Here is a 12,380-nt window from a genome sequence, read left to right on the forward strand (position 1 = left end):
GTGACAACCTCGGGCAGAGATGAAGTCTCTTGTCGGCTTGTGAGTGCTAGTTTCATTGAGTCCTTGTGACTACCTCGGTCAGTGGATGAAGTCTCTTGTCACGCCTTTGAGTGCTAGTTGAGATCCTGAATCTCACCCGGTCAAGCTGGTTGTACTGCGCTATTTGTGTTTCGAGCAATTTTACAGGTGTATCAGTTACTGACGTCGCCCAGTACATCCTGCAGTTCATTTCATTTCATTTCGTTTATTGTAACTTTGTACAAAGTACAGTATACAAATATCGTTCATGTAATACATAATATAATATAGTGGCAATACATACATACATATATACACATATACACACACATACACATACACATATATATACATATATATATAAATACATATATATATACATACATATATATATATATATATATATATATATATATATATATATATATATATATATATATATATATATATATATATATATATATATATATATATATATATATATATATATATATATATATATATAGTGTAGTATTTAGTAATCTAGTAATTTAGGGGGATACATCATGGAGGTTCAAAGGCTGCTTTCAGAAACTTACATAATTTGACAAGAGTATTTTTTGGGGAATTGAAAAGGGTTATCAGTTTATAATGACTAGGTCTTGTTAAACAGAATTGTGGTAAGCACTGTGATCTTAGAATTGTATATTCTGGACATTCAAATAAAAAGTGATATTCATTTCCAATTACATTTTGGTTGCATTTTAAACAAAATCTCTGGTTTTGAGGTGTATTACTATATCTACCGGTTTCAATCGGTAGTTTGTGATTACTACATCTAAACCGGCACAATGTGCGTCGCAATGAAATAGGGAGGTCATGCAAATATGGTTCGAACTTTAGTTCAGTTTTGATCATAGAATACATTAGTCCTTTTGAGCTGTTACGGCAATCGGCCATCCATTTTTGCGTAAATTGGTCTTGAAGACGCTGTTTGATCAATTCACCAATAAGTTCAGGATTAACTCGCTCGTGATTTACCCAGTAGTTCATTAGACCACACTCTTCTAGGGTGCATTTTATATAACTTAACCACTTGGTTGTTTTTCCATGGAGCAAGTGCATATTAAAAAGCATTTTATACATTTGACCCGATAATGTCGATACATCATTCCATAAAAGCTTTGCCCAGAACTTAACCATTTTACTCTTGATGATTATCGCAAGCGGGGTTCTACCTAATTCACCATAGACCATATAATTTGGGGTAGACCGGTTTAGATGTAGTAAATATTTACAAAAACGCAGGTGGTATTTCTCTAAAATAGCAGTTGATTCGTAACCCCATATTTCACATGCATACGTAAGGATTGGTTCGACCATAGCATCAAAAAGTTCTAAACCTACGTCTGTATCTAAAGAGTACTGTTGGACCTTTTTCAAGACAAAAAATAGAGCTTTATTTGCACTTTCCCCAATTTTCTTTCGACATTTTGCAAATGTACCAGTGTAATTAAATAATATTCCTAAGTAGACAAATTCGTCAACAACTTCGACTTCATGTTGGTGTATAAAAAAAGTTGGTTTTAATCTTGTTTTCCTTTTTTGGAATATTAGTATTTTAGTCTTTGCTGGGTTGATTTTCAATTTCCATAGGTCACAATATTCAGACAAAGAATCAAGTGCTAATTGTAGGCCTTCCATCGAGTCAGATAAAATAAGGGTATCGTCTGCATACAAAAGCACTAAAAGTCTCAACCAGAAATTTACCTCATCATTATTATCAATACATACACTTTGACAGCCTTTACTCAATAGAAAGTTTTCAAGGTCGTTTACATATAGACTAAAAAGTAGTGGGGATAGATTATCTCCCTGCTTGAGACCAATATGACTATGAAAAAACTCGGAATTCCTTCCGTTAGTCGAAACACAACATTTGACGGACTTATACATATTTATTACGATATTGTAAAATTTACCTGTGATTCCGTGGTTATCTAATTTTTTCCAAAGTGCTTTTCTCCAGATTTTATCGAACGCTTTTTCATAATCAATAAATGCACAGTATAATTTGCGATTTTTACCCAAAAACAAGTCAACAACTGATTTCAGTGTAAATATATGGTCAGTAACCCCATGTTTCTTACGGAAGCCGGCTTGTATAAGATTTAACAACTGGTTGCACTCTAGAAATTCAGATAATCGACTGTTAACCAGACTAGTAAATAGTTTGCCTAGACAGCTCGTTAGTGAAATGCCCCGGTAGTTATCTGGGCAATTAGGATCCCCTTTGTTTTTAAAAAGTGGAATTATTGTTGATAGTCCCCAGTCGTGTGGGTAAATTCCTGAGTCCAAGATACGATTAAATAAGGTAGTGAGAACAGGTGATAAATTATTTGCAACTGATTTAAGCATTTCGTTGATTATCTCATCGGGTCCGGGTGACTTGTTATTTTTTAGTTTTTTGATTGCATTTATAACCTCTTCTTCAGTTAGGTCTCTATTAAGGGCATCAAAATTCAACGTTGCAAAATCGAAATCGAAATGTCCCTCTGGGGGTTCAGTATTATCATAGTTGGGTTTTCTATTTAGTGTATGAAAATGGTTCACCAAGTCGTCAAAATTTGCTTCACATTGTGGTGCATTCGCCTTTTTGCGGAAGAACTTCCAGAAACTTTTAGGATCAGACTTCTTTAACATTCTAATTTCGTGATTAGTTCCTGTCGTGCGCGCATTTCGTTCACGATTAACCGATTGTTTATAGTTAGTGTATGCGTTGTTCAGAAATTGTTTAGTTTGTTCATTTTTGGTACTCTTATAGTGCCTTTTGGCACGCCTATATGCCCGGCGCTTTTCTATGACATTACGTGAATGGTGACGTGAGGCTTTATCATTGTTGGTACGTTTACCTAGTAATCTTTCCCCCATTGTATCTAGAGCCGTTCGCTTTAACGTGTCACAGAGACGTTTGTTACAAGTGTTAGGTTCCGCCTGGTTTAATAAATCTTGCTGGATAATATCAATGCCCGTACTATTATGGATTTTATCCATGTAATCAACTATTTTAGTTTTGTTCCAATTTATCTTCCGTGATCTATTAACAGGTTCTACGTTGGTGTCATTTATTATTGTTGATTTGCTAGAAATTTTGATTTCGATAGGGCAATGAACATCTGAAAATATTCGGTCGAAACACAACACTTTAAAATGCACGATTTTTTCAAATAGGGGATAACTCGCTATGCCGTAATCGACCACATGAAAATTATCTGACTTAACGCATGTGTGTTTGCCCACATTTTTATCTTCACCGAGACGACCATTACATATAAATATAGTGTGTGATTTACAAAATTCGACTAATCTGTAACCATAATTGTTGATGCCGTTATCGGAATTGGTTCTTTGTAGCATATCATTTACAGTTAACGAGCGAACAGCTGAAACGTCGTCTTGAAAAATTTCACTAAGGTCTAAATATTCTATATATCTGTCATCAATGGGCGTATAGTCTAAAAGGTTGCGAGTGTGAGCGTTGAAATCGCCACACAATAAGAGGTAATCATTGTCACAGTTATAAAGTGATATTAATTCAGAATCTAAATCGTCGAACAATTCGACTCTTCCGTAGGTACTACTCTCCGGGGGGATATACACGGAACCTAAAAGTAGATCTTTATCTTCATTTAACATTTTTTTATCAAATTTAAGCCAGTGAATTAGTTTACTCGTTTTCTTCTCCATGGTTACATATTTTTTCAGTACCTTTTTTATAAGAATGACAATTCCACCTGACCGTCTCACTGATAGATTTGTTCGGTTGTTCACATATGGGAAAAATCCAAGTTTTTCACTGAAGTCATTCAGCCAAAACTCGTCTGAACTGTCTAGTTTTGTCTCGGTGAGAATTACTATATCGTTACAGAGTAGAAGATCAATAAATTCATCGTATTTACTTTTCGATTTAAGCCCGCAAACATTTAAGTTCAACAGTGATATACTAGGGGTGTTTCCACTTTTCGTATCCACCCAATCCTATTCCGCGTTCATCTCTAGTATTGCCCGTGCATTTTCTAAGGCGGCACTAATGCTATCGGGTCCAGTGTTTTCAGTAATCACGCTGTCGGTCGATGTCGATGCTTTCGCTTTCTTAGGTACTTGTTTCACCCTCTCTCGTCCGCTATTATTTTGCTGCTGTTGTGTAGGGGTTTCTTCCGTGATATCTTCGGATGGGGGTCTCTCGCGTTTTTTGTCGTCTTTTCTTCTAGCTGTTTCTACCTGTCTGCTCGTATTATCTTCTTTGGTGTTATAACGATTAGTATCGGTGTAGTTATTATCGGGCTCTTGGTTGTTGATCAATCGACCGTTGCTAGCCATTTTTAGGTTTTTTCCACCAGGTATCATGTGTAATAGTTTACGGGTGTTAATTTCGTGAAGGCGCTCTATATGAGATTTGCTGCTTCTGAGCCATACATCTACGAATTTCCTGTTGTTTTTCAGTTTACGCTTAGCTCGCAGTATTTCGATTTTAATGTTTTTGTTCTCGAATGCTAACTTGACGAGTGGTGGTTCCTTGGTTGTTCGTTGTCTGAGTCTAATACACTTTACAATTTTAGGGGCAGGTTCTGCAAGCAGGGAGAGCATTTCGGTACATACATTGTTCAAGTTCTCGTTTTCTTCCATTCTGAGTCCAGAAATAATCACACAGTTGTCGGGGTCGTCTAGAGGATCTCGCTTTATTTTGGAATTCACTTCTATTTGCAATTCCATGCATAAATTTTCCATTTTTTTCATGTCGGATTAGATGGGGAATGTGAAGCGTTGTCATTCTGGTTTTCGCGTTCTGTGTGAGGGCGTGTAGAGGGCAGTATATTCCTGGCTGGCTCATTGTCTGGTGTTCTCGGCATGTGAACGGCGACGGAGAGCTGAAAAGCTTTCGAACATTAGTTTTGTTCCGTACCAGGTTTTCATCGCTCTTCTCTTTTTTTTCATTTCAGGACTCCCAAGAAGTTGAAGAAGAAGATGCTAGAAGGCGACTACAGAAGATGCCGAAAAAAGAATAGTGAACTCCGCAATCTTGAAAGTTAAGTTGATACACATGTAAATTAGGATTAATGATGAAGAAATGTGTGACTACAAAATGTTTTTCTTTTTCTCAATTTCAGGTTCGACGAAACCCAAGAAGACAAAGAAGTGATTTTGAAAATTCAACCGCCGTCAAGAAAATCCTAGTCGCCACTGAACTTGGCAATCTTGAAAGTTAAGTTGATATACATGTAAATTACGATCTATGATACAGAAAGGATTGTGTAATTACAGAATATCGTTCTATTCATTTCAGCTAAACTTAATCTGGAAAGGCCCAGCTTGATATAAACCTAAAATCTAAAATCTACCCACCAGATCTTCAACCTTGTAATATAGATATTCCAAATCTCGATGTATTAAGATAGGCAGTCAACTTAATTGACCCCAATCAGTCGCTTGCCGGTTCAGACTGGTTGGAAGATTAATTGAATGAACCGGAACCGAAATTCCCAATTATGTGCTTGGATTTAAAGAAAAAAAAATTAATGTAAAATCGACAGCCGATCACACAACTATATCTGTACTTCGATTTCCGATTTCGAAGTCAAACCCCGTTTCACTCTCAGTTGGTGTGGTGGGTTTGTAGTAACTGTCTACACCAAACACTGGAGTCTAAAAGATCTCCTAACGCCCCCTCACGAGTTCTCTCTCCTTTCACCCCAATAATCATCATTCTTCTGCTGTTTCTGATTCATATCGTTTAATAATTGACTATTATCAAAATCAACGTATCGGTCCACATTGCTGATCTTTAATATGTTAATTATGATCCGTGATATTGGAAAGGAATTTTCCTCAAAAGGGTCTGCTCTTTTTTTCAGCTAAACTACTTATAATACGTCATAATATAGATTTCCAAAATCTCGATGTAATAAATTAGGCAGAAAAAAAAGTTAACCTTGACATATAGATATCCGAAATCTTGATGTACCGGTATTAAAATAGGCAGAAAAAAAGTTAATCTTGTAATATAGATATCCAAAATCTCGATGTAATAAATTAGCCAGAAAAAAAGTTAACCTTGTAATCACGATTGGTAGAACACTATATCCGTGTTGACGCGATGAGGAGAGAATCCCACAATGATAATAAAAAGTCCGAAAATGAAACTTCGAGATAGTAGTTTATTTCAACGTTTCGACTATATCCTAATAGTCATCTTCAGTTATAATGCAGATATCCAAAACCTTGTAATGTAGATATCCAAAATCTTGATGTACCGGCATAAAATAGGCAGAAAAAAGTTAATCTTGTAATATAGATATCCAAAATCTCGATGTAATAAATTAGGCAGAAAAAAGTTTACCTTGTAATATAGATATCCAAAATCTTGATGTACCGGTATTAAAATAGGCAGAAAAAAAGTTAATCTTGTAATATAGATATCCAAAATCTCGATGTAATAAATTAGGCAGAAAAAAGTTAACCTTATAATATAGATACGGTATATCCAGATGTATAAACAACTAATCAGGAGCAACTGAGACAAAAGTGTATATTATGTTCAGTTATTCAGGAGCAGCAGAGACAATGCGTATCTTATAAACACTTATTCAGGAGCAGCAGAGACAATGCGTATCTTATAAACACTTATTCAGGAGCAGCAGAGACAATGCGTATCTTATAAACACTTATTCAGGAGCAGCAGAGACAATGTGTATCTTATAAACACTTATTCAGGAGCAGCAGAGACAATGCGTATCTTATAAACACTTATTCAGGAGCAGCAGAGGCAATGCGTATCTTATAAACACTTATTCAGCAGCAGCAGAGACAATAGAATATGTAAAGTATTGTATGTAATATAGATATCCAAAATCTCGATGTAATAAATTAGGCAGAAAAAAGTTAACCTTGTTATATAGATATCCAAAATCTTAATGTAATAAAATGAGGCAGAAAAAAAATTAACCTTGTAATATAGATAACCAAAATCTCAATGTAATAAATTAGGCAGAAAAAAAGTTTAGCTTGTAATATAGATATCCAAAATCTCGATGTCATAAATTAGGCAGAAAAAAAGTTAATCTTGTAATAAAGATATCCGAAATCTTAATGTATTAAATTAGGCTGAAAAAAAGTTAATCTTGTAATATAGATATCCAAAATCTCGATGTAATAAATTAGGAAGAAAAAAAGTTTATCTTTAAATTTAGATTTCCAAAATCTCGATGTAATAAATTAGGCAGAAAAAAAGTTAATCTTGTAATATAGATATCCAGAATCTAAATGTATTAAATTCGGCAGAAAAAAAGTTAATCCTGTAATATGGATATCCAAAATCTTAATGTATTAAATTAGGCAGAAAAAAAAGTTAATCTTGTATTATAGATATCCAAAATCTTAATGTATTAAATTATTAAATTAGGCAGAATTAGATCACCGATCACACAACTATATCTGTACTTCGATTTCCGATTTTGAAAAAACTTAGACAAAATTATCTACAACCTTGTAAACTTTCGGACTATTTACACGAAAAAAAAACAACAAAAATTATGTAAAATTAGACAACCAACTTAGGAGACCCTCGCCGATAATGAACCCAGAAATCACAAAAGGTAACTTAATATATATGGAATTATTGCAATAAATTCTAAATGAAATATTTTGTCATTACCAGGATGTCTTCTTTTAATCATTGCAGCTAAATTTCAACTATAAGAAACACCCAGCTTGAGATCAACTACTCGTCCAAAATCTAGAAACTGGAACAGCAAACAGGAGGCCAACTAGAATCAAACTTATCAACCAACAAACTTGAGATGATCCACGCTGATAACGAACGAAGCAATCATTAAAAGGTAACTTGATATACGTGGAATTATTTTGATGAATTCTAAATGAAATATTTTTTCATTACAGGATATCTTCTTTTAATCATTGCAGCTAAATATCAACTATAAGAAAAAACCCAGCTCGAGATCAACTACTCGTCCAAAATCGACCAACTGGAACAGTGCACAGATGAGGTCAAATAGGATCCAACTCATTAACTACCCAATTAATAAGATAATCGCCGATTATGAAACCAGCAATCATAAAAGGTAACTCGATATATGTGGAATTATGTCGCTAGATTCTAAATGAAATATTTTGTCATTACAGGATATCTTTGTTTGCTCATTTCAGCTAAATCCTATCTATATGAAACTGCCCAGCTTTAAATCAATGACTCATCAAATATCTACAGATAAGCTCCGCCCACTTAACAATCCAAGCTTGAATCAAATGCATCAACCAATTGTTCTAACCGATACTGATCCCAGCAAACTTGAAATGTAAGTTGATTTTTTATGGAAATTATTATGATAAATTCTAAATGAAATATTTTGTCATTACAGGATATCTTCTTTTAATCATTGCAGCTGAATTTCAACTATAAGAAAAAGCCCAGCTTGAGATCAAATACTCGTCCAAAATCTACAAACTGGAACGGTGCACAGAAAAGGCCAGAACTGAACCCAACAATCTTTAAAGGTAAGTTGATATACATGAAATTACCTGTATATAGAAATTTCAGTCCTCATATGAATATCATTTAATAATTGACTATCATCAAAAATCTATTTACCGGTCCATATGGCTGAACTTTCATCTTCACTAGTCTTAAACAGTGATGAACTAGTCCTACTACTGCAATTAATTATTGGGGTTTGAATCAGCAATTGACGTCAATGAATCTTACTTTGTGAAAAACACGGTGGCTTGTAATTTGAAATGACATGTAAATTATGATAAATCTGTCTGAAATGTTTTGCTTTCTTCATTTTGTTTCAGCCAAACTAAATTTCGGAAAAATTGGCCTGAAGAAGATACTCACAAGTAGATGAATACTGATCGACCCATTCGCTGATGAAAACTGCAGAAGCCCAGATGAAAAGTTGAGGAGCCAGCAACGGATTAATCACTCAACGATGGATTCTTCTACAAACGGTGGCTGATTTTTATAAAATATTTTATCAGGAGCTGCAGAGACTATAGTGAATCTTATAAACACTAATTCGAGCGACAAAGCTAATGGATTAGGCCTATCTCATAAACACTGATTCAGGATGAACACTGTTTTAAAAGCAGCAAAGACAATAGTGTATCTTATTAGGAGCAGCATAGATAATAGTGCATCTTATAAACACCGAGATCCAGGAGCAACAAAGACAATAGCGGACTTCTGTAGTAAAGTATTGATTTTTTTTACTTAACACCTTTTTCAAACCAGTCTGATAGATGATATAGTGTTTTCGAGGAAACTATTTCATAATGTTTATGCAATGTGAGAGTCTAATAAAAGCTAAGCTCCATTAGCCTAATGCACGATTTTGGTCTTCGATCCTTGGTCGATAGATAAGTCAAGTTAAGTTAGTCACTAGGGGTAAATGGTCGTGTTGAGTGCTAGTTTGGACTCGTAGGTCTGTTGAGTTAACTCCTAAACTGAGATATAGTTTCAAGATGAATTGTGAGTTTAATCTTCCAACTTACCATAGTTAAACCATGGACTCTTCGTTTTAGAGTCCATGGTTAAACATAGTCAACTGTGGCTATTTGTCGGTGTATCACATAGTTAGGAGACATAGAACATAACGTTAGACCAGTGGTGATGTACAAATATTAACTATTTGCTGAATTGATTTCACATTGACCTTTAAGCCTCCATCAATCTGTTCGATGATCATAGCTATGTATTTGAAAACTAAAGCTTTTCTGAAAGGAGACCATTATTTACATTTGAGAGGTAAAGCTAGGAATAACGAGGCATAAAGTTATAGCAAGGACTAATTTTTAATGTTTTAACATTGTTTATAGCTGTTTGAACTTCTTCTATTGTAATGGGTAAATCCATATCACAAGATAGCTCTCGTGAATTATCACTTAGCTTCAAATCGGGTTTATAATGATTTTTAAGGAGTGGCAGTGAATCGGTAGTGCTTTTTCAAAATGGGCCCAGAACTTTACAGTGAAAAAATGCCTGCAGTTGTAAATAGAGGAGTATAAATAGTACATTATACAAACTACAAGTACATAAATTAATTCTAAAAAATAAAAAAAAACTAATAAATGATAAATAGAATAAACAACAATACAAACAAACAACAAATTAATATTCTATTTACATGAAAAGGCATTTTTTCAAATATTTACCAACAAGGTTCTTCATTTATCGAACAACCTTCCCTAAGTATAGCGAAAACCCCAGATCTTTTCTGTTGTTATTCAAAGCATTGTATCAACTCAGTTATTGTAATGAACAAAACAAATAACCATAAACCTTAACTAAATCGAAAGCACGTAAAAAAATAACTGATATGATAGAATGCTTTGAATAACTGTGATGAAAGATCGACCGTCCTTTAACTAGCCACGCTCAATCACTGCTGTGACTGTTTATTGTTATACTGGGATAGACTTACTGTCTAAAATCTGGTAAACACTTTTTACCTTTTTAAAAGAATGTTAAACAGCTATAAACTAAGTTATTGGTGTTATTGATTAGTTACCGATTGTATGATTACGTTGATCTTTTCAAAGCTGGAAGAAAAACTTCAGAATACTTAGTTTGTAATGTCAAGGTGTTAGGTAATCTTTAAGTCGGGGCAAAGTTGGCAAAATTCTAGTTTTCTAGTGAAAGTAATGTTAATGAAAATGAAATTAACACTGATTAATTGATACTAAGATTTCCAGAGCGAATCCGAGTTTCTCATCTCTAGTTTAAATGCTTTTATGTCGGAGACTGTTATTGTCACACAATTTGCATGTTTGTAAATTAGGAACTTGCATGATAATTCCTCGATTAAGATATTAGTGTTGTGTGAATAAAATGATGTACATTTTCATCATTCATGTTGAAACATTTCAGTGTTAGGTTTTATAGCAACAATTTCACTTTGGTGCTTTTCAGTGGTTCATGAAATACTGATTTAATTAAGGGCCTGTCGAAAATAGCAGCAGTTTCTTGATAACTTTAGAATGCAATGCTAATTGGTTAATTGTCCTAGCTTTGTTTTGATTATCGGTTTAACTGCGTCTGTGTGGGGCCTGTAATATCTGGACTCGAAGAATTTCTGATCTTTATATAGAGTTGTATTTATATCCACTATCAAGTTGAATAATATAATTAAGAAGTTACTGTACGAAGCTTTGTCACTTTAACCATATTTGTTTGAAGATACTCGATTTATCTTGAATTGTCACGAAGAAAAACCTTTATAATATTTTGCCTGGTTTGATCTAAGGAATAAATGCCACTTGACCTTAGGGCAAGCATATATGTAGTATCACTTGACCCTCAAAAATCAACTTGTCCTACATGAGCAGTGCGATTGTGACACATTCATCCCTTACATAGAGTGGGCGACTTTTTCGCTGTGGTGCTTTTCGATCAGTGGTTCATAAAATACTATTTTTATTAAGGTCCTTATGGAAAATAGAGGAGCAGTCTCCTGATAAATGAGGATATATGAAGTGTTAATTAGTAGATTGTGCCAGCTGCTGTATTCAAATTGACAGGTGAACAATTTTATCTTGTTGATTGCATATAAGAGGATACCTCAAAAATACTTTGTATTAAATGTAACATGTGAGAAGATAACCAATTTGATCATGTCTGAGCAAAGGTGGCAAAACTCTAGTTATCTTGTAAAATAAAATTGATGACAATTAAATCAAAGACTGTCATAAGCTTTCCAGTTTGAGTTTGTGTTTTTATCTCTTGTTTAAATGTTTTTATATTTTATATTGGAGACTTTTTTTCTAAATACAGTATTTGGCCAGGGTTATCTCTTGTTTTAGTGCGGGGGCCATGGACAATTGAGTCCATGGTTGGGCCATAGAGTTTTTTGTTTTAGAGTCTATGTTTGGACCATGGGCGTATAAACTCTTGTTTATAGTTTATACGCCTATGGTGGTTGAGCTAGTTATTTTTGAAATTCCATGTGTTTGAGGAGCTTACATTATAATTCCTCGAGCACTCCTGGCATTTTGTATAATTGTTGTATGAGAATAAATATAATTGATTTTAAAATTTGTTAAGTTTAATATAGCAACTCCTGGATAAAGGCCTAAATCGATTTAAAAAACTGAATTAGTGTAGAAATTAAATCGATTGATAAATTAATTTTAGTGGAAAAAAGATAATCTGTTGATCCAGTGTTAATAAGCAGTTTTTATACTACCTACAACTCTGATACGAGCCCCGGTGTTTTATTCTTGCAATGCACTTCCTTTTTCAACCCATAAATAATCCCACCAACTGGTCCGCTGGCAAACTTTCACACGTTCGGAAGACATGATTATGT

The sequence above is a fragment of the Tubulanus polymorphus genome, chromosome 4 (assembly GCF_964204645.1).
Source record: "Tubulanus polymorphus chromosome 4, tnTubPoly1.2, whole genome shotgun sequence".
Taxonomy (NCBI): Eukaryota; Metazoa; Nemertea; class Palaeonemertea; order Tubulaniformes; family Tubulanidae; genus Tubulanus; species Tubulanus polymorphus.